This window comes from Pongo abelii, chromosome X (assembly GCF_028885655.2).
Source record: "Pongo abelii isolate AG06213 chromosome X, NHGRI_mPonAbe1-v2.0_pri, whole genome shotgun sequence".
In the NCBI taxonomy this organism is placed as follows: domain Eukaryota; kingdom Metazoa; phylum Chordata; class Mammalia; order Primates; family Hominidae; genus Pongo; species Pongo abelii.
The window spans coordinates 115400452-115424124 of NC_072008.2; the positions used below are offsets into that span (position 1 = coordinate 115400452).

General features: G+C 39.2%; 1 pseudogene; it reads left to right on the forward strand.

Annotated features, from left to right (window-relative positions):
* The first annotated feature begins 4075 nt into the window (after window positions 1-4075).
* Window positions 4076-23129, forward strand: LOC100443504 (mitofusin-1-like; annotated as a pseudogene).
* Window positions 23130-23673: the final 544 nt, after the last annotated feature.

Genomic DNA, 23673 nt, shown 5'->3' on the forward strand with positions numbered 1-23673 from the left:
TATGGCTAGCCAGTTTTCCCAGCACCAATAGGGAATCCTTTCCCCAGTTCTTGTTTTTCTCAGGTTTGTCAAAGATCAGATAGTTGTAGATATGTGGCATTATTTCTGACGGCTCTGTTCTGTTCCATTGATCTATATCTCTGTTTTGGTACCAGTACCATGCTGTTTTGGTTACTGTAGCCTTGTAGTATAGTTTGAAGTCAGGTAGCGTGATGCCTCCAGCTTTGTTCTTTTGGCTTAGGATCGACTTGGCGATGCGGGCTCTTTTTTGGTTCCATATGAACTTTGAAGTAGTTTTTTCCAATTCTGTGAAGAAAGTCATTGGTAGCTTGATGGGGATGGCATTGAATCTATAAAGGCTGTAAGCTTACAAGACTAATAATTCATGACTCAAACAAATTCTGTCACCATGCCATTTGTATTTCATGAATAGCTGTAAGAGCCACAGACTCCTCAGTGAATTTGAATCATGGTAACATTTTCATACTTTTTGGAAATCACCTAGTAATGTACAGTGTATCTATAAAGACAGTCCCAATAAAGTTCAAGGATAAGCACAGTGTTTGGAAAAGGAGCAGGAAGTCAAAAGCCAAGAAGGTACTGTCAATTCTTTTCTGAAATTTTGATGAATTTACTATTTGCCTGAAATTGGGCAGGAAATTTGGTAGAAGGGGATTCCATTTACTGATTTTTGTTGTAAGCATGTGTTGTCCTTCCTGCCCTATGTGTGCTTTAACATAACCACACCTATTTAGGGGAAAATGGTAAGGCATTTTTGGCTTTTTGATTTTGTAGTTGGCTCTGTATAATGAAAGTATTTCATCAAAACACTTTTTTCCAAACTGCTGTATTCTATTAATAAATGCTTACCTTTTGCCAAATGCAGCTTTCTTTACAAAAGAGTTCTCAGTGACTCTCAGTCAGCTATGTAGGTCAGTCTAGCTTTCTAGGGAAGCAGTAAAATGTAGAAAAATGTATTGTTGGAATAATGTGTCAGATGGAGGAGTCTTAGGACACAACATAAATCTGGGATTGTGGTATATACATTCTTTAGAGAGATAGCTTTCAAAATTTTCACTGTGACCCACAGTAAGAAGTATATTTTACATCACAACCCAGTATACAGATGCACAAATAAACCTGTATGTGTGGGGTGTGTGTGTGTGTGTGTGTGTGTATGTGTGTGTGTATAATGTCCAAAATAAAACTCATGTTTACCACTTGCAGTGTGGTCCTTGCATTTTCTATTTCATTCTATTATTTTTTTTAAATGCTGGTCATAAATTGCTCAACTGATTTTTTTACAACTTCCTAAGGGGTTGTACCATCAGTTTGAAAAACACAAAAATAGATCAAGCATATTTTCACTATCACTTTTGAGTAGGGGTATAGGGCTGGCTTCCAATAGGTAGTGCCATATATCAATGATGTCACCCTGACTTAGAAGTGACCGAAAACTTCTTTCTCTTCTCAGGTTTTTCATATTTGTTGAAGGCCATGAAGGGCAGCAGTGTTTGCCTCCCATTCTTTGGTTTGCATGAGAAGTTCAGAGCTAAGAAAGCAAATGTTTACATTAGTCTTTAGGCAGAGTCTGGGAATAGAATGAGCGGCAATGAAAAGGAGTTGAAACGGAAGAAACTGCTATTTCAGGTGTCCAAGGAAAGAAGTGAGAAGGCTTTCTAGCAGAACCACTTTTGGACATGATCTAATATTATGTAAGCTGTATTTTGATAAATTTTAAATAAATTTCATGTGTTTTTTTTCCTTTTCCTCCCTCCTTGAACACCCCAAACATCTACATATCAACTCCCCTTGTTTGACAAAGGCTGTGGTGGTCTCTAAGGTGTAATCCTGGTCCCAGACCCAAAGAAGACCTGTGTTCTAAGGCTGTTCTGCCCCTAATGTGTTTTGTGACTTTGCACAATTCACTTACTCTGGGCCTCTCTCTTCAGCTATTGAATGGAGATACTGTTTGTCCTATCTGGCCCACCAAGTGGTTGTGAGAATCAAATAAGGCAACAAACGAAAATATTTAAGTGCCACGTGCTACACAAATACAATGGTTATAGTTTTTGACTTGATGATTGGTTTCCTCCCTTCCCAAAATTCTGGTTTTCTTTAAGGGTAAAATCAATTGAGAGTGACTGTTTCCCGCAGCCAGACACTCATTCTAAACCTTGCCCCTGACTTTACAAAGTAGTTGTTAATCCAGCTCCACAAAAAAAGTCTAAGATTAGATTTATAGAGATGGTTATTTTACTGTTAAAAAAAAAAAAAAAAAAAAAGGATTCAGGGCCCTAAAGGAAATAATGATAGTAATTTTGCAAATGTATTTTCAAGTAGTCTTTCTGTAACTAGAGAAACAAAATTGACTGTAACATTATTCATTCCAATTCTCTTGCTCAACGGCAAGAAATTGGCAATAGATGCCTGCAACACTTCACCAAGCCCAGGTACCACGGTCTGACTTGGAGACCTGAGCTGCCTGAGGTGGCCAACAAGCACTTTGTTTACCTGACTCTTTTTTTTTTTTTTTTTTTTTTTGAGATGGGGTCTCACTCTGTTGCCCAGGCTGGAGTGCAGTGGCCTGATCTCGGCTCACTGCAAGGTCTGCCTCCCGGGTTCATGCCATTCTCCTGCCTCAGCCTCCTGAGTAGCTGGGTCTACAGGCGCCCACCACCTCGCCCGGCTAATTTTTTGTATTTTTAGTACAGATGGGATTTCACCGTGTTAGCCAGGATAGTCTCGATCTACCGACCTCATGATCCACCCGCCTCGGCCTCCCAAAGTGCTCGGATTACAGGTGTGAGCCACCGCGCCCAGCCGTTTTCCTGACTCTTTTTTGTTGTTCCTGAAAGAGCCTCTGGAAATGATTTTTCTAAGGTACTAATCTGTCCATCTGTGGCATCCAGGATTCCCAATGGTCTGGGCTCAATCTCAGACCTAATAATTCACTGGCTTTGGATGTTGCTGAGGAGAAAAGACAAGCCTGGGAGAAGGGATGGAAGGAGTAATTAGCTGGGGGAAGGTGAGGGAGAAGGGTAGGTAGGGACAGTTGGGAAGACACTGCTTTCCAAACAACTGCAAATAAAAGGAGAGGAAGAAGGGAGAAAGAAACTAGGAAAAACAGCCTCCCCAGACAGGAAATTTATAATAACTGGGAGGAAAATGAGAACTGCAGCTAAAAATATGTATACACTCACAAATCCCTGGAAGGCCAGTGGCAAAACTAGGAACTAGGAGACTTCCTACCTCCATGCCCCTTTCTCCCATCCTTCTCAGGCCCTATATCGCTATGCTTCCCAAAGCCCACACTGTGGTAGACTCTAGACCTAGCCCGCCCTCTTTTCAAATCCCTCAGGCCTCACCCCCTCCTTTTGAGCTAAATCTGTTAACTCATTACTTTGGAGGCAATAGGCTTTTATCTTGGGGTTGTTGCATTTTGGCTGGCAGTATCTGGAACAATACCATAACTGAAAGGAATATTTCATTAGTCTTGGTGTCAGAAGCGTTTGAACCATAGCAACTCCATCTTGAGCAGTGGCTGGGTAAAATGAGGCTGAAACCTGCTGGGCTGCATTCCCAGGAAATTAAAGCATTCTAAGTCACAGGATGAGATAGGATGTCAGCACAAGATGTAGGTCATAAAGACCTTGCTGATGAAACAGGTAGCACTAACAAAGGCGGCCAAAACCCACCAAAACCAATATGGTGACAAGAGTAACCTCTGGTCGTCCTCATTGCTACACTCCCACTAGCACCATGACAGTTTATAAATGCCATGGCAACGTCAGGAAGTTACCCTATATAGTCTAAAAAGGGGAAGCATGAATAATCCACTCCTTGTTTAGTATATAATTTTTTTAAAACATAAAAATAGGCAACCAGCAGCCCTTGGGGCTGCTCTGCCTATGCAGTAGCCATTCTTTTATTTCTTTGCTTTCTTAATAAACATGCTTTCACTTTACTCTGTGGACTCCCCTCAAAATCTTTCTTGCTCAAGATGCAAGAACCCTCTCTTGGGGTCTGGATCGGGACCCCTTTCTGGTAACATTTTTCTGGTGAACCCCAAGGGATGTTACTGAAGAAACTCGTGACCAAAAGGAAAATCATCTGCGCACACCAATTGGCTGACTTTGGGTAAGTGGGGTGCATATACCTGGGTAAAGGATGGATTGGGTTAGAGGCCCAACTTAGGGGAGTTAGAGTCTCTCCTAAGACAGAGAGGGTTAAAGGGCCCTCTCAATAAAAGGCAAGGACGCTTGACCAAACTTGGGTTGGAGGCCCAATTTAGGAAGGTTAGAGTCCTTCCTAAGATTTAGGAGGTTAGAGGACCCTCTCAGTAAAGGTGCTCTCAGCTAAGAACAGGTTTGGCACTATGGGATGTTAATGGCTATTCTCTTTGAATTAATCTACCTTGCAGTCTGCTGATGGCTGTGGGTGACAGGATGAGGCATGTACGGGACCATGGGACATGGGAAGCTTTTTTCTCCCTAAAAGGGGAAACTTGAGAGCTAATGGGACTGCTGGAAAAGATCCCTTCACAACTGACAAGCAGCTGCCTGAACTTTTCAATCACGCTGGGATGGGTGGGTCTTTCTTGGGCCTCTGTGAGATGCTCGCCTTCCCCACCCTGCCACAAGCAATGCTTTTCTCTCTCTCTTTCTCTTTCCTGTCTTTTCTATTACTCAGGGTGACCATCTTGCCCAGAGACCACATGTTGAAAAAATGTCCTTGGCAAATTAACCTTGTAACCACATGGCAGTACTTTCTCTTGGTCTCTGCCATCACAATAGCAGCCTGGGTTCAATTCCCAGCTTAGGGAATGAGTACTTTCTGGTTTAATATCTGTGTGACCTTTGCCATTTGTTGATTCTCTTTCCCTCCACTAACTGTCTTGAATTTTACTTTCTCAGTGCAACTATTAGGTTACTTTTGGTAAAGTTCAAAAGCCAAAAATATCGGCCGATTGGCCTGGCTAAAAGTTGGGTAATACTTTTTAATTTTAAAATTTTAAATTTTAAAAGGACTCTTTTTTTTAGAGTGCTGTGGTTAAAAGTCAGCTTAATTAAAAGCAGATATTCCAGCTCTAACAGGCGGGGACTCGTGAAAAGCAGAGGAGGCGCCACAGACCCTGTTTGGGGAAAAACCTCTGTCTTCCTCATGAAACCCCAGGAATTAAAAGTGGATAGATCCCTCTCAAAATCTAAGGCTTTGTTCTGTTTTGCATTGCATTATCTGACGTTTTTAACTTTTGGGGGTATCAGAAATTACTTTGCATTATGAGAGACTTTTAGTGTGTAATAGCTAGGTAGGAAATATAGTTTTGAGAGATGGACTGATTCCCCCTTTTTGGGGATCCAGGATCTGGTATAAAAATGGGACCCTTAATTTGGGGGGATCTGTTTTGCCTTCCAGCTGTGCCTGCTTATTATGCCCTAAAAACTGCATGCTTTCCTGGCCCTGTTCCTCCAAGGGCTCCATCCTAAGCCAGTAATCCATTTAAGAAACTGGCAAAAGAAAAATCTTACAAGTACTGGATCTTCTTCTGTCTGTGTATTTATATATGTTATGTCTGTGATATTTATATATGAAAGAGTTTTAATTAATTGGCTTAAAAATAATAAGTTCTTATTTTATCAGAAAAGTAAAAACTGTAATGCCTTTTAGTTCATGTGACCTAAGTAATCTTTGGGCAATAAAAACAGTTTTACATGCAAGGAGTGTAAGGAAAGTGAAATGTGTTTTTGGTAAAAGATTATAAGAAGTCATGAGAATGTGGATTTCCTGCCTAAGTTTAGAGGGTTAAAGGATTGTTTTAAGTTGGGATAAAGCTGCAAGTTTGGGCAAGTTGTGGAAGATTTGCAAAAAATTAATTGTAAAAAAAAATTCTGTGTGTGAACATATTGCCTAAAATTTAAAAAGGTATTCAGTTTTTCCATAAATTGAACATTGGAATAAGAGCACAACAGGTTTTTCTTAGAGCACTGAACTGCTCTTTCACAAAAATTGTAAAGGGTTATAAAAGGTTTATGATCCACTTTGCTGAGGAGGTAAGGAAAAAAAAAGTTTGTAAGAATCTTATGTTCAAACTGATTAAGATGGAATAAATTTGTCTATAAGGTTTTATTAAGAATTGGGGTTGACATTAATAGTACACTAGTGCAACAGTGAAATTTGTCTTATTTGGTATAAAAATCCTGCAGGAAGCATTGTCAAATATAAAATGATGTTTGGCTTTCTTTGGGCTGTATTTGTATAAATATGTTATTGGTATAAATATGTTATTGGTATGTGTTCCAAAATTATGAGAAACTCCTATAATTCTAATGACTTAGTGTATGTGATTAATAATCATCATTGTTATGTAAAATTGTTGTATGCCACAGAAGTAGCCAAAATTTCCTTGTCAATTGTGGTTTTAATCGTGGCTGTCCTAACTAATAAGACTTTTTGTCATCTACAGACTATTGTCTTGTTTTGGTCCTCTGTAGAAAGTGGTTTTATAATCAACTATAGAACTCTAACAAGTGGTCTTAAATGAAGGTTTCTAATGACTTTGGAGATTGTGACATTAGAATAGCGGAAAAAACTTGAAGGACTCTTATGGAAAGCTGAAATGTTCATGGATATCAAGCAAAACAGGACTTAACTGCATGGACTGAACTAATAGAAGACTGAAGTAATCTTTTTTAACTTTTTGCTTAAAACGTTGCTGATCCTTCGTTTTGTTTTTCAGAGTCAAGGAAACTTTTCTTTTTTTTTTTTTTTTTTTTTTGAGACAGAGTCTTGCTCTGTCACCCAGGCTGGAGTACAGTGGTGCAGTCTCAGCTCACTGCAACCTCCACTTCCCGGGTTCAGGCCATTCTCCTGCCTCAGCCTCCTGAGTAGCTGGGACTACAGGCACCCACCACCATGCCCAGCTAATTTTGTTGTTGTTGTTGTATTTTTAGTAGAGACGGGGTTTCACCATGTTAGCCTGAATGGTGTCGATCTCCTGACCTAGTGATCCACCTGCCTCGGCCTCCCAAAGTGCTGGGATTACAGGCATGAGCCACCGCGCCCAGCTGAAACTTTTCTTTTGAGCTATTAACAGCTTTCAACAATTGAGTAAAGTATACTCCTGTGAACAAAATTTGGAGGATATTTGTTTCGCTCTATCTAATTTCTCCAGAATTTGGAAACTAAGTTGTGGGTATTCTTAACTTATGGCAATATACTTATTTGCATAAGTGCAATAAGAATCTGTTTTCATTTACAACAAGACACAACTGGAGATACTGGTTATTTTAGGAAGGCTTTGACTGGAATGATGTGCTTTCCATTAAGGAATCACACTTGACTGATAGAGCCAATCAGAGCCCCTTGGGAAAACTGGCCTCATGCCTTGTCTACACAGTCCCTGTGCAGGGTTCCTGACCTGTGGTAAGTTCCTGACCTGTGGTAAGAATGTCACTTTCTGACAGGCCCAGGAGCCCCAAGTTATCTTGGGACCTCAAGAGGAGAGAAATTTACCCAAGTCATAGGTATTTGACAGTACAACCCCATGGCTGGGTTCAGCTTAAAAAAAAAAGTCTGATCTGAGATTCCTTCTATGGAACAGAGTTCCATCAAAGCCAATTTTAAAAGCCTATGTGAAAAATAATTATTCTTGCTGCACTTTATACAAATAATTAGGCCAAGTATAATAAAGCAAATCAGTCATACCATGATTTGTCTTTAGTAAAAAATGGGAAACTGGAGAGAGAAAAATTATGTTTCAATGACTGTGGTACACCTGTTTTTAGATTCTAGTCTCATCAGTTGTTTTTAAGTTTTTTTTTTTTTCCTGCAATTTAGACTAACCCTGCTTATTCCTGTGAATCAACTGGTGATCTCTGGCTGCTGCTCAGAAGAAACAAGAGGGATGGGTAATGTAAAAATCTGGATGAATATTCTAATTCTGGGCACATTGGAATAAGCTAGTGATCCCATATCAGCTTGGTTCCAACAGTTGCTCAGCTCATGGAAAGCCTTCTAATTTAGTTTGCTTGGATAATTTTATTTATTTTGCTTTACTGTTGTGGAATACAATGCTGTTATACTCTTTGTGTAGAAATGCAGGATAAGCTTACTCAATATTTTCTTAAACACTTATTAATCTTCCAGATATCACTTTTGTTGGAACTCAAGAATTATGAATGACCCTCACCATACGGAGGCTTTCTAACTGAGCTCCTTTCTACCCTGAATACAAGAGACCCAGTAGTTAGGTAGGAATAACATTGCCTCTGTTCAGCATGAAGAAGTTACAGAAGATGGATCTTTGTCCCTCTACAACCCTTAGGATTAAGGGTTCACTTGTAAAAGGGAGGGGGGAAATATGTTAGAGGCATTTGAATCAGAGCAACTTCATCATGAGTAGGGGCTCAGTAAAATGAGGCTGAAACCTACTGGGCTGTATTCCCAGGAGGTTAAGGCATTCTAAGTCACAGGATGAAATAGGAGGTCAGCACAAAATACAGGTCATAAAGACCTTACTGATAAAACAGTTTGCAGTAAAGAAGCCAGCCAAAACCCACCAAAATCAAGATGGCAACAAGAATGATCTCTGGTCCTCCTCACTGCTACACTCGCACCATGATAGTTTACAAATTCCATGGCAATGTCAGGAAGTTACCTTATATGGTCTAAAAAGGGGAGGCATGAATAATCTACCCCTTGTTTAGCATATAATTTAAAAATAGCCATAAAAATGGGCAAGCAGCAGCCCTCAGGGCTGCTCTGCCTATGGAATAGCCATTCTTCTATTCCTTTACTTTCCTAATAAACTTGCTTTCACTCTATGGGCTCGCCTTGAATTCTTTATTGCGTGAGATCCAAGAACCCTCTTTTGGGGTCTGGATCTGGACCCCCTTTCTGGTAACATTGGCACTTCAGGCATATACTTTGTGTTTTAGGAGAAGAAGGAGTTTGATTTGAGGATCAGAGGGACCTTTGGTGCCTTTCAAACTATACCTTGCAGAAAGCAAACTTCTATATATCATTTGTCATGAAAATACACATTAGCCCAACATATAGCCACCCAAATATCCCACCAGTTATGCATTATTTTGACTTTTGTTCACTGGAATAAATGGCTTGCATCCCACTGCTGCTCTCTCACCTAGTCGCTAGTGATCTGAGAACACCTCTAAACCCTGTTTGTGCCTCTTGCTCCCTATTAGCCTGCAGAGCTCCTTCAGCAGCAGCCTAGGAAAACTAGGAAGTATTGTGGTGTGGGATAATGGGTCTGGGCTCTGGAGTCAGACCTGCAGGTGAAATTCAGACCTGCTAGTTGCAGGCTGTGTGATCCTTTAACAAGTTATTAATCTACCAGGGCCTCTGTTTCCTCATCTATAAAAGGGAGATGACTTCACAATAACCTTAGGAAATAGGTACTCTTATGATTACCATTTTTCAAATGAGGAAATTGAGACTCAGGAAATAGTCACTTGTCCAAGGTCACTAAGTGGCAAAATCAGGATTCAAAACTAGACCTTTTTGATTCTTAACCACTTGATATTAGAAGTACAGGCAGTTCAGAAATGGTAGTGATTACTAAAATTGTTGTGTTGTACATGCTTAGAGCCAAAATCAAAGGAGATTTAGCTGCCCATATACCCAGTGTATATATATATATGTTCACTAATCATATGTCTTGACAGCATTTTATTTCCTTATCCTCCTGACTGGGTAAACATGGAGAAGAAGCATATTCAAATATATGTGCAGGTATGTATCTATATACAGTAACTGAAGGTGAAGCTTGGGCTAATATCTGGAGGAAAAAATACAACAGCACAGGTGAGAGCTTCTCTCACCCCTACTCCCTGTGGGGCAGAATGAACTAGCCCAAGTTGCACTCCCTGTCGTAGAGGTGTCACAAGGTGACACCTTGCATTAATGCTGATCTGCTTATATACACCCATGGTGACCTTTTGCTGGTGGTTAGAAAGAGTTAGACATTGTGGCAGCTATGGACACTGCTCAATTCTCCCTTCAAGCAGGAACATACCTTTCATCTGTGAGCAGGGAAGTTAGCTGAGAACTTCTAACTGTAGCACCTGCAAGATTTGCACTATATTTGAACCAATGCCATGGTCTTCCAGGGCAGCCTGTAGCCAATGACTGAGCACACTAAATGTACTCAAGTCTGGCCATCAGTCCAGTGTGGGGCTTTTCTCATGGGACATCTTTGCTGCACAGCCCTCTCTTGGATATGCTGAGACTTTGTCAGAGCCACGTCACAGCCTGCCTAATTCTGCTTTTGTCCTTCTTTCCTTTCACAAGTGTCAGATATACATCAAGGTCTGAATGCTTTCCTGCCCAACACTGCCTCCTTTTTTATCTTTCACAGATATTAACTATCCCCCAATAAAGCTCTTTGACTCCTAACTCTATCTCAATATCTGCTTACTACTAGAGAACAAGAACTGACCCATGGGTTTTTGTTGCCTGTCCTTTGCTGAATTGAAGCACTGATCAATATTGAGAGTGAGCGGAGAGTGAGAGCCTGGTGGCTTCTCAGGCAGCTATCCTACTAGCCTGCTTGACCGTTACCATGGAAACATACACAGGGAAGGAAAACAAAAAACAAAAAACAGGAGACAGGGACTCATGGCAAAACCCCACAGCCAGGCTGTGGGAGAGGCTTCCCAGCCACTTGGGCAGAAGGCTTGGATTCACAGCCAATTGCATTTGGCCTTGTAAGGGCTGGAGTTGAAGAGGGAATGGAGAGACACTTAAGCTGCCCAGGCCTGAGATACGGCAGCAGGGAATAGAGGATAGAAGGGAATGCTGGGTAATAGGAGTGTATGGCCCACATTGCACTATTAGTATTCACTAACGGACCCCAGCTTCCTAGCGTCTTCACATCCTGGCAGCAAAATCCGCACTTAACCAATACTTTCCAAACAGAAGCTGACCTGCTAAAGATTTCTGTATACCCTGGCCTTCTGGCCCACACTACGTCCCACTCTTGCCTTTGTATGTCCTTGAATCATTGCTCCAGAACACAGATTCTGAATCTGGACTTGGGTCTATATAACTGCTGGAGCTTCCAGAGGGTGGTCTGTGATTTCCCCAAGGAAATTTTACAAATACTTCTCTGGGAACAAGGGCCATATCTTTCATTGGAGATTAGGAACTTTGGGTTCAGGGAAAGTGAGTCCATCTTTATGGATTAAGTAGGCAGTACTGGCACATAGTAGGTGCCCAAAAAATTGTTACGTAAATGAATGCATGACTAGAAAGAAGAAAATCAAGGTAGAAAAAATTAATTTAAGTGAGATAAGACATAAAACACTCAACAGTACCTGACTTATGGTACCTGACACATGGTCAGTCTTTTCAACAAAAATCTAATACTCCAGGCTGACTAAACAATAAAGTACTTAACCATTTTCTGTCGTTGGGTATACCAATTTTTCTCCATTTTTTCTTACACACTGAGACATTGAACATCTTTGTACACATATTTTTGCACACATGTGAGAACATACCTAGAGGATAAAGTTCTAGAAGTGCAATTGCTGGATTAAAGGATAAGCACATTTTAAATCTTGATTAAAACCATGAAATTTCCCTCCAAAAAGGCTCTACCATTTCATACTCCCACAAAATGTATATGAGTGCTCATTTACCCAGACTGTACTTATTAATTTTTAGGAAGTTGCAAAACTCATGAATGAAAAACAGTATTGTGTTTTAGTTTATATTTCTTTAATTTTTAGAAAATATAACTCCTAAATGTATGCTTCAGTTATGACCTCCAAACTTATACTGAAAATCAACTGCCTACTCAAATGCCTGACAACTCTAATTTAATTTAATCAAAATCCTAAACTGGAGGAATTTTTTAAAGGTAGAACTAAAATATGGACAACAATAATATTTAAGATAGGAGAGTGTTAAGATGTCCAAACTGAACTGATCTTATCCTCAAATCTGCTCAACCTATGCACTATCCAATCTCTGAAAATGGCAACTCCATTCTTCCAATTGCTCAGGCCAAAACCCTGGAACCATCCTGGATTCCACCCTTTCTGTCACACCCACAGATTCAGACATTTCTCACTACCTCCACCAATACCACCCTGGTTTAAACCACTATCATCTTTTGACTGCATTATTGTTCAAGCTTCCTACATGATCTTCCTGATCCCATTCTAACTGTTCCCAACCCCAGTCTATTCCAAGTATACCAAGTATAAAAGCAAGAGTGTTTCTTTAAAAAACACGATTCAGATCACATCAGTCCTCTGCTCAAAAACCCCCAATGCCTTTCCATCTCATTTTAAATAAAAGGTAAAGTATTTTCAGTGGCTTGCAAGGTCCCCACTGTCTGGCCCCTGCTGACTCTCTGGACCTCATCTTTCTCATGCTCACTCAACTCCAGCTGCTTGGCCTTTTTGCTGAAAGTGGACCACTCTAGGAAAGACACCTACTTATGGTCTTTGCTCCTACTCACAAGGCTGTTCCACCAGATATCTTCCTTCATGCCTCATCCTCACACTTCAGTCCTTTTCTGCTCAAATGTCATATAATAAGAGATCCTCTCTACCTATCCTTTCTAAGATAGCACATCCTTCAGCACTCTCTATCCCCCTACTTTGCTTATTTATTTTGTTATAAAGCACTTTTCACCACTAATATGTATCTTAATTTTTGCTATTTGTCTAAACCCACCAGAATGTAAATTCCAAGAAGGTGAGGATTTTGTATATATCGTTCACGACAGAATCCTGAGCACCTATTACAGTGCTTGGCATGTAGTAGCTGCTCATTAAATACTTGTTGAATAAATAAATGACCAAGATTAAGCATTAGTGAGGACGACCATTTGTAGTGCTTCATCTGTGAACTGCCATTTCATGTCCTTTGCCTGTTTTTCCATTGAAGTTCTTTTTTATTTCTTATTGATTTTTGTAGGAGACCTTTAGAGAAAGTGCATATTAATGCTTTGTTACCTGTTATAAATATTTTCTCCTTTTTGTCACTTGCCTTTTTATTTTGTTTATATTTTTGTCTGTTGTAATGATTAATTTTCTATGTCAGTGTGACTAGGTTAAGGGATACCCAGATAGCTGGTAAAACATTGATCCTGGGTGTGTCTTTGAGGGTGTTTCTAGAAGATAGTAGCATTTGAGTCAGTAGATTCAGTAAAGAAGATGCACCCTCACCCTCATCATCCAATCCATTGAGGGTCCAGAGAGAACAAACAAGTGGAGTAAAGGAAAATTCACTCTATCTTCTTTTGCTGGAACATCCATCTTCTCCTGCCCTTGGACATCGGAGCTTCTGGTTTTCAGGACTTTGGATTCAGCCTGAATCACACCACCGTCTCTCCTGTTTCTCCAGCTTGCAGATGGCAGATCATGGAACTTCTCGGCTTCCATAATCATGTGAGCCAATTCCCATGATAAATTCCCTCTTATCAATTTATCTCTATCTATCTATCTATCTATCTATCTATCTCTATCAATCATCTATCTCTATCTATCTATCTGTCTATCTAACTATCTATTTATATCCTATTGGTCCTGTTTCTCTGGAGAACCCTAATACAGCTGTGCAGCTATTTTATGATTTTTATCTGTTCCAGCTTGGCATTTTTTTTTTTGTTTATAACTTCTGGTGTTCATGGAAAGCTTAACACAGTATTCCCTACCACAAAATTACAAATATATGCTCTCATATTTTCAAGTACTTACATAGGTTTGGAGATGTTTGTTTTCCTTAAGCTTTTATAAGGTTTAGATTCATCTTAGATTTTTTTTCATTAGATATATGCTGTCAAGCAGAGGTCTAACTTTATTTTGCACTTCTATCTTCTACATCTGTATGCCTGTGACCCTTAGAAAAATGTATGTGGGACCCACAGACAAAACTGGGCAGCAAGCACTGAGTTCATTACTCCTATAATGGACCTTCCTATCAATCGGTGTGGTGGGAAAAAGTAAAATACCTTTGCCCACCACCACCCCCTTCTGGAGCCAGATGAGAAACCAAAGGATTAGGGAGCAAAGGTACCATTAGTTCCTTCATTCTCAGTCAATGTTGAAAAGCTTTTCTGGACAGAGGAGGGGCAAATACATTCTTAGCATAACATATACTTGCAATAGTTTGGATGTGGTGGGTTCCTACCAAAACTCATATTGAAATTTGATCTCCAATGTGTTAGGAGGTGGGACCTGGTGGGAGGTGTCAGGGTCATGAAGGTGAATCCCTTATGAAGAGATTAAGGCCCTCCTGTGGGGTGAGTTCTTCCTCTCACAGGAATGAATTAGTTCCTGTGAAAGTGGGTAGCTAATGTGAAATGTGTTATACAAATTGTATCACTCTGCTTCAGAGCTCTAAAATGGAGTTGGGAAGCCATTCTCAGAAGGACTACCTATACAACATGTGAACTTGCAAAACAGGAACTTGCCTTGAACTTTGAACTGGGCTAAACCACCACAACAACAGCATCCTGGAAAACAGCTGAATTTTGCCAGTGCTGCAACTCCTGAACAGTGACAACTAATGAACTATAGGTTCATTTACAAAGCCAGCCACCTCCACCAATGATACTTATTTCAAAACAACTTCTGTAATCACCCTCAGCATCCTTTTAAAAATTGCTACTCTGCTTCCTCCCTTTGGCAGATAATTTGGCTTCTCGCTGAATCTGTGTCTCCCAATTTGCAATTCCTAAGGCCCTAATAAATGCTTGCTGCGTTGCAGTCAGTTCTTTTGCCTCTTCTTGGTCGACGTTAAACGGTGTCAGAAGTGGGATATGATGTTATTCTCTTACTATGCATTCTGGTGCTGCCACAGATTTGAGCACTGTACCTGCAGGAACTCCTTGTGTTCCATCACCTCCCTGACAGCTGCATACTCTGTTAGTGAGTCCCCTCTTTTCCCTGACCCTCCTAACTTGGTTTGAGGTTCATATCTTTATTGGGTGTTCTTTGTTGCCAGCTGTCCACAAAGGACATTTTCCCCTTGTGGTGAGTATTCATGAGGGCTTTTGCTTCTAAGAGTATAGGTGCTGAGTCACCCCTTTCTGGGAATCTCGGTTTCTTGGTGCAAAAATTATAGTGCTTCATCTTGTGAATTTCTTTCTTGATGGATGAATTTAACTGAAAGTGATTTGGAATTACAATGGCCTACCTGTTGATCTTTTGAATTTCCGCAATGCATTTTCTTCCACAGTTAGAAGGGCTAAAAGAAAAGACCAAATGGCATAAATAGGATGTCTGCTTTAATTTGGTATCTTGAGGCATCTAAAAGACTCTAGGAATCTAAACCAGTGTCTCTAAAAGATAACAATGCCAAATTAATTCAAAGACTAAATTAGAAAATACTCAGAAGCTTCTAAAGATGAAACAAATCTGGAAACAAGCACTCCTCTATTTGTCTTTGTCTTGTGTCTCCTCCCCCTCCTAGCCCTAGCTATTCCATTTCACTGCCATTCTTGGCACCCTCTTTGCTTATATGGTAAAAACTTATTCTAAACCTGAGCAATTCCTCCTGGGCTTTCCATAAAGAGGGTTATTGGATTGAGTCACTATTGGAATAATTATACCATTGGAAATTCTAATCATCAGTGGCCAAAAGCTGGATCCTTTTAAAGATCTCTCATTCTAAACAATTACCTTATTTGTATATATGGGAGGATGAAATTTCTTTTAAAAGACATATAATAGTGTCATGCCTAGCCTTAGAAATTTTCTTGACTAAATTAAAGGGCAATCCTAAATCAAAGTTAAAATATTTTGTATGCTCAAACTGTCTGCTTTGGAGCCCATCCAGGATTTACCTCCCTGCCCTCCCCCCCCAAAAAAAAAACACTTTACCCTATGGTCTAGGGCTGGGATTTGATGCTCTCACTGCCAGGGCCCAGGTTCGATTCCCAGTCAAGGAATCAGTCTCTGCTGATGTAAGCCCTTAAAGGCAGGAAAAGAAACATTTATTGAAAAATTGGTTTGATATTTATGTGACTTAACTTTTTGGGGTATTCATTTATTATTGATCCTCTTCCCTCCCATGAACATCTTTTGAGTTCCTGTCTTACCAACTTTCTCTTTTAATCCTTCATCTGTGGGTACATGGGATGGTCAGCTTTTGTGTGTAGACAGTCGGCTAAGAAGCTGAGATGTTAGAGAATATTGCCGGATACAAATGTGGGTTGTATCCCATTTGTGGCTAGCAAAACTGTCCTTTCTTTGAGCTGTCTTTGGGATGGTTCTGGGTCTTGTGAGGAATACTTTGCATTTGGAAATGTCTCATGTGTCCTTGGTTAGGTCATATCCTTGGTTAAAGCTTTTTGGTTTTGGTGAGTCATTTGAAAGTCACCTTTGGGGGAAAAAAGTTCAAAAGTCAGTAATATTGACTGTTTTTCCTGGATGAAATCTGATAAGATATTTGAAAAGACACCCTTTTTATAGGAACACTATAGTCAGAAATCGGCTTAATTAAAAGTGGATTTTCAGGCTCTAATATTTTTAAAGGCCTTTCTGCTTTTTCTAGTTTAGATTCTGTTTTTGGGAATTTTTTCAGTCAACTGAAATCCCCTTTTCAATGATATGTTTGCTCCTTCTGTTTGCTCCCTTTCTTGTTGGCATGATTTTTGCTGAGAAAAAATGTAAAGCTTCATTGGTCTTTCTGGGAAACTTAAAATTGGCTCCCCAAATTGGCTCCACTAAGACTTGTTCCGTTTCCTTCCACTTCTCCTCCTCCTTCCTTTTTGTCATCTTCAATTCCATATAACAAAATCTAGAGGAGACTTCTAGCAGCCCTAAAACCCCATTAAAAGGTGCACAGAAAAAGGTGCCACACAACTCCTTTTTAAGATCTCCTGTTTTCCTTGTGGAGCCCTAAGAGTCATGGACAGGTTCCTTTCAGATTTCAAGCTCTGGTCTCTTTTTCATTGAGTTCCCTGGTCTCTCTGGCTTTTGGGGGGACCAAGGATTAGTTTATGCTGTGAGAGAAAACTTGACCTATGTGTGTTTGATGACTGGTGGGTCACTAGCAAGGGCTGCAGTTTTGAAGGTGGCTGACAGTGGTTATTTAGAGTGAATGATTATTACTGCACAGGCTACTCATTTTTTTTTTTGCATGTTTAAATTAAAAAAAAAGTGGTTTGCACATTTGCAGGCCATGAAAACATTTGCCACTGAGGGATGACTTCTGTGGTGAATGGGCTGATCACAGAGTGGGCTAACGAGTATTGGGTCTCCCACCACCTTCTGGAAATGTCTTTGCAGCGAAGTACACTGTGGAAGCCTTGCACAGCCCAGTCCTGTAGTGTTTCTCTCTTTTGGAGGACAACAGATTCAGTGTAAAAATGAGATCCTTGATTTTGGGGGATCTGGATGCTCTGCCTTCCAGCTGCTCCTGCTTTTCACATACATAAGTTTTAGGCCGTGGAAAGTGCAAATGATTTGTTGGCCCTATTCTTTAATGGGCTCTGCCCTGAGCTCAGTGGTCCAGTTGAAAAACAGAGACTAAATTAGAAGCCACCTATCTAAAAATATTAGTCTTCAAAATATGGCTTTCTGGCATTTGGTTATTTTGAAAACGTTTCTGAATTTTCCTAGGCTCATCTGTATAATCCTATGGTTAATTCCTATTTATTTTGTGTTACATTGGTATCCATTTTTAATCTTTCTCTAACTAACACACCCAAAGTCTTTCTTGAAAATGCTTAAATTCTCTTCCTGTGCTTTGAGATGTAAATTTTCTACCCTCTTTTCTCTAAAACTCAGTAAAAGCTTTGGTCATGTGGGACAGATAAACTTCAACTTGTTCCATTTACAGAGGCATAATTTAATCCAACTTTCTTTTTAAACTAGCGAATTTCACGTGTCGCATGACTAATATTTTACAATCAAAGCTACACATTCTTTGTATTTTATGTATACATGTGTACATGTCTGTTTGTACATTGAGTAAATGATACTAAATTTACTTATAAATAAATGAGTACTTATAAATTAAATAACTAGGCCATATGCATTTTGAATTCACGTGACTTTAGTAATTTTTAGTAAATAAAGCTAGTTTAAAAATTGTTGGTAAAATAAAATAGAAATGTCTTCAGAATTTTAGATATATTCACCTGAGTCTACCACTCAAACAAATGTATGCCATCTCTACTAGATGTTTTAAGGTCATAAAAGTCTTGCTTCTGTGATCATTTTGAGGCTTGCTTGATTTGTCTGTGAGCTAAAGCTGTAATGGGAGGGTGACGGACCTCCCTAAAGCCTTGTGCACATCTTTCTGTGAACTTGCGTCTTTCATTTTCAGCCTTTAAATACTGGGGTCTAGACAGGTGGCCATGGTGAGGCTGGAAGACATAGTTATGTCCACAGTGCCTAGGCCACAAGCTGCAGAGCAGAGCCAAGCCCAACATGGCCTCATCCTCTCTGGCCCAGCTGTGCCCCCTGGCCATGCTGGGAAGGGTCGGATCCTTCAGGCATTGTCTTCACAGCTCTGTCCTCTGTCCTGGGCTCTGCACCTGATATATATAACATTAAAATTACTTAACTCCTATGTTTTACTGTAGAAATTTGGATTACTGAAAGTTAAAATTATAGTTAATATATGTAATTAAAATTACTGGATATAAGAGAAACAATTCTGTACACAGACTGCATAAGAAAAGTAGGATGTTTTTGGTAAGAAAGTTTATAAGAAAGACAAGTGAATGTGTTTTTTCTTCAAAGAAAAGTAATCTTTGTCTAGTTTAAAGGTGATTTAAAGGTTGTTTTTGTTGAAGGAATAAAAAAGAATGATAGATATAACTGAATGGATATAGAAAGTTGAGGAAAGAGAGAGAATGAAAAAAACTTGTAAGAGTTTATAAAAGAGTTGTGGAAATCTTATCTTATGTGGTCAGTCTAAGAATGGATAAATTTGTTTATAAAATTTTAGTAAAATTAGCTTTAGTATTAATAATACACCAATGCAAAGGTAGAATTTGATTTTCTCTTTTGAACAATATTTTTGTTTAGTAATAATAAGAAACAGTAAAAGACTAGTTCAACTTTTAAGTAAATTGCAAAAAAGAGAGGAGTTTGCCTCATGCTATCTTTATTAGGTCATTTGATTATTTAGAAAACTGTTTTCTGTCAAAGAGTAAAAGTTTTTAGCTTTATGAAGACTTTTAATTATCACTTTGGCTAAATGAATGACTATTATTTTACAGTGACCTGTGATCCTATTCTGATATCAAGTGTTTTAAATCTTTGATATTTGACAAACTTCCCAAAATGAAATTTAAAATTGTAAATTAAGTCTTTTTGACTTTAAACAAACTTTCAGACATTTTTAAAAGATCCTCTGAGAAGGAGTTTGATACCAGCCTGGCCAATATGGTTAAACCCTGTCTCTACTAAAAAATACAAAAATTAGCTGGGCATGGTGGCATGCACCTGTAGTCCCAGCTACTCAGGAGGCTGAGGCAGGAGGATCTCTGGAACCCGGGAGGTGGAGGTTGCAGTGAGTGAGATCATGCCACTTCACTCCAGCCTGAGCAGCAGAGCAAGACTCCATCTCAAAAAAAAAAAAAAAAAAAAAAAGATCCTCTGAGAGTTCAAGAAAACGTATTAGGCTTATTTTGTATGTTAAAATCAAATGGAAATCATTGTCCAATAAGAAATGGTGTTTAACTTTGAATTATGTTCATAGGGATGTTATTAATATGTGTTCCAAAATTGTGTGAGATTCAAAAAATCTGATACGTCCTAGTAAATTGCTGTATTCTGATGCTCTTTTTCTAAAAGGTCTTTGCAAATCTTAAAATGTTGTGTCTTCAAGGAGGTTCATGGAAGAGGGTCTGACAGATACTCTGAAATACAGAACTCTGCTTATGGCATTCAAATTATTCAACTGTACTGGGTAAAATTTTTTTTAAAACTCTAATTTAAAAAGCTGTATTCATAAAATTGGTAACCCAACATTAAGCAGAACAAGAATTAATTACGTGAGACTAACTTGATGAAGGACTGAAATGATTTTTATGACTTTTTGCTAGAACTATTGCTAATTCTTTTTATGGTTTTGTTTTACAGAGTTAAGAATTTTTTTCCCTCTTAAGCTATTTTTACCTTATATCAATGGGTAATGTATACTTTTGTTAACAAAACTGAGACATTTACCTTTCTCTTTACCCGATTTATCTAGAATCCACAAATTATTCATGAGTATTCTTATTTTATGGCAATATAGTTGTCTGCCTAAGTTCAATAAGAATCTGTTTTCTTCTGTGACAGGATACAATTGAGCCACTGGTTATTTTACCAAGGCTTTGACTGGAATATCATATTTTTGAATGTGACCAGGCTGCTTCGAGAAATTGAGATTGACTTTAAAGCCAATAGATGTGGAAAAAGACTGGCCTGGTACCTTGCCTACATGTTCCCCTACAGGGTTCCTGACCTTTCAGTATTTAAAGAATGTCACTTTCTGATAGGTCCAGAAACCTCAAGGTATTTTGACAACTCTAACAAGAGAAGAATTCAGCTGGGTGTGGTGGCTCATGCCTGTAATCCCAGCACTTTGGGAGGCTAAGGTCGGTGGATTGCTTGAGCCCAGGAGTTTGAGACCAGCCTAGGCAACATGGTGAAACCCTGTTTCTACAAAAAATAAAAATTAGTTAGGTGTCGGTGGCATGCACCTGTGAACCCAGCTACTCTGGAGGCTGAGGTGGGAGAATCACCTGAGCCAGGGAGGTCAAGGCTGCAGTGAGCTGTGATCTTGCCACTGCACTCCAGCCTGGGTGACAGAGTGAGACCCTGTCTCAAAAAAATATTTAAAAAAGAGAATTCACGCAATTCATACAAGAATTACAAGCGCAAGTCTGACGGTGAATCCTTAGCTTGGCTTCCTACACTTAAGAAGCTTTTAAAAATCAAATCTGGTATTTCTTATTTTAAAAAGTTTCAGGAGTAGGAAGAGCCTCCTGGGAAGGTGATGACTCAACTGTCCTACTGAGAATGAGAAATAGGTGTAGCTTTGGATGTGAAAAAGGTCCAAAAGCCCATTTCTTGCAGAAAGCCATAAACAGAAAGGGGGAGAGAGACCACAGTGTGTTTGGAGAACTCAAGTAGTTAAATTTAAGGTGCTACGAAATAGTAGCAAAAGAAGAGGGTAGAGACTTTGTAAGCAAAAGCCAGATTGTAAAGGACCTTAGATTAATATATCATGGCCAAGCAGTGGGAAGAGTTCTGTTAACAATGCACTGTTGTGGGATAAAGTTCTCACTAGTGGGATTGGCCATATAACCAATTGCTTCCTAAGTGTTGAAGGAACTGATGGAGTTAAATCCTATCTTATGACAGAAGGATCAGATGAAAAAAGAGTGTAAAGACAGTTAATCAACTGGCCCATGCCCTTCACATGGACAAAAACTTGAAAGCTGGCTGTCTTGTACATGTGTTTTGGCCAAAAGCAAAATGTGCCCTCTTGAGAGATTACCTGGTGTTAGTAGACAGTCCAGGCACAGATGTTACTACAGAGCTGGATATCTGGATTGATAAGTTTTGCCTAGATGCTGATGTCTTTGTTTTGGTTGCAAACTCTGAATCAACACTAACGAATACGGAAAAACATGTTTTCACAATGTGAATGAGTGGCTTTCCAAGCCTAATATTTTCATTCTCAATAATCGTTGGGATGCCTCTGCATCAGAGCCAGAATATATGGAAGATGTGGGGCACCTGCTGAAGGATTTCAGGCAAGATTACAGGAATTTCAGAATTTTGAACAAATCTTTGAGGAGTGTATCTCACAGTCAGCAGTGAAAACAGTTTGAACAGCACACTATCAGAGCTAAACAGATACTAGCTACTGTGAAAAAACAATGGATTCAATAAACATGGCAGCTGAACAGAAAAGGCATTATGCAGTGGAAGAGAAGGAAGACCAAACTGATAGACTGGACTTTATCTGAAACCAGATGAACCTTTTAACACCGGATGTTAAGAAAAAAACCAAGGAGGTTACTGGGGAGGTGGCAAACAAAGTGTCATGTGCAATGACAGATGAAATTTGTCGACTGTCTGTTTTGGTTGATGAATTTTGTTCAGAGTTTCATCCTACTCCAGATGTATTAAAAATATATAAAAGTGAATTAAATAAGCATATAGAGGATGGTATGGGAAGAAATTTGGCTGATCGATGCACCAATGAAGTAAACACCTAGTGCTTCAGTTCCAGCAAGAAATTGTTGAAAGTTTGAAGCCATTACTTCCAGCTGGTATACAGGATAAACTACATACACTGATCCCTTGCAAGAAATTTGATCTCAGCTATAATCTAAATTACCACAAGTTATGTTCAGATTTTCAAGAGGATATTGTATTTCATTTTTCCCTGGGCTGGTCTTCCCTCGTACCTCAATTTTTGGGCCCTAGAAATGCTCAAATGGTGCTCCTAGGATTATCAGAGCCTATCTTTCAGCTCCCTAGATCTTTAGCTTCTACTCCCACTGCTCCTACCAGTCCAGCAATGCCAGATAATGCATCACAGGAAGAACTCATGATTACATTAGTAACAGGATTGGCTTCTCTTACATCTAGAACTTCTATGGGCATCAATATTGTTGGAGGAATTATTTGGAAAACTATAGGCTGGAAACTCATATCTGTTTCATTAACTATGTATGGAGCTTTGTATCTTTATGAAAGATCATCCTGGACCACCCATGCCAAGGAGAGAGCTTTTAAACAGCAGTTTGTTAACTATGCAACTGAAAAAATGAAGATGATTGCTAGCTCCACAAGTGCAAACTGCAGCCACCAAGTAAAACAACAAATGGCTACCACTTTTGCTCACCTGTGCCAACAAGTTGATATTACTCAAAGACAACTGGAAGAAGAAATTGCTAGATTACCCAAAGAAATAGATCAGTGGGAGAAAATACAAAACAATTTAAAGCTCTTAAGAAATAAAGCTGTTCAACTTGAAAATGAGCTGGAGAATTTTACTAAGCAGTTTCTACCTTCACGTGATGAAGAATGCTAACAATAGAGATTGCTTTGGTGACCATGATAGGAGGAAATGAAACTTGTAAGATCGGGACAATTGTTATTTTTATGAAATGACTTTAAATATGAATGTTACTAACTGTACCTAAATAGCAAAGCCCTATGTAGATTCTGGTAATGATGTATCTCATGGTATTTGTATTTTTTAAGAGTGTTGTGTCCTTAGTTTTAATTTTGGGTAAAGAAAAAACTAAAATCTGGAATTAGTTACAAGCAACAGTACCAACTTATGTGACCCTTGAGGGGTGGGGCTGTGAGCTCTTAATTTGTTTGATTCTGAAAATCTCTGCTTCCTGGCATCCAAGAGTTAGAGATTGAGCCTTTCATCTTCTTTCTCAAAACTAGTTTTTGATGCTTTCTTTCCTGGGAATAGTCACTTTTTAATTTTATTTAATAAACTGCATTGCTGGAACCACTCACAAAAAAAAGTTTCAGCAAAGCCAACTTAAAAGGAGCATATATGACCAATCATTATTTTTGCTACACTTTATGCATAATCAGGCCAAGTATGGTAAGACCAAAAGTTATTTTGCAAATAAATTGGCCCTACTATGATTCATCTTTGGTAAAAGTGGGAAACTGAAGACAGAAAAAATGTGTTTCAGAAGAAAACTATAGA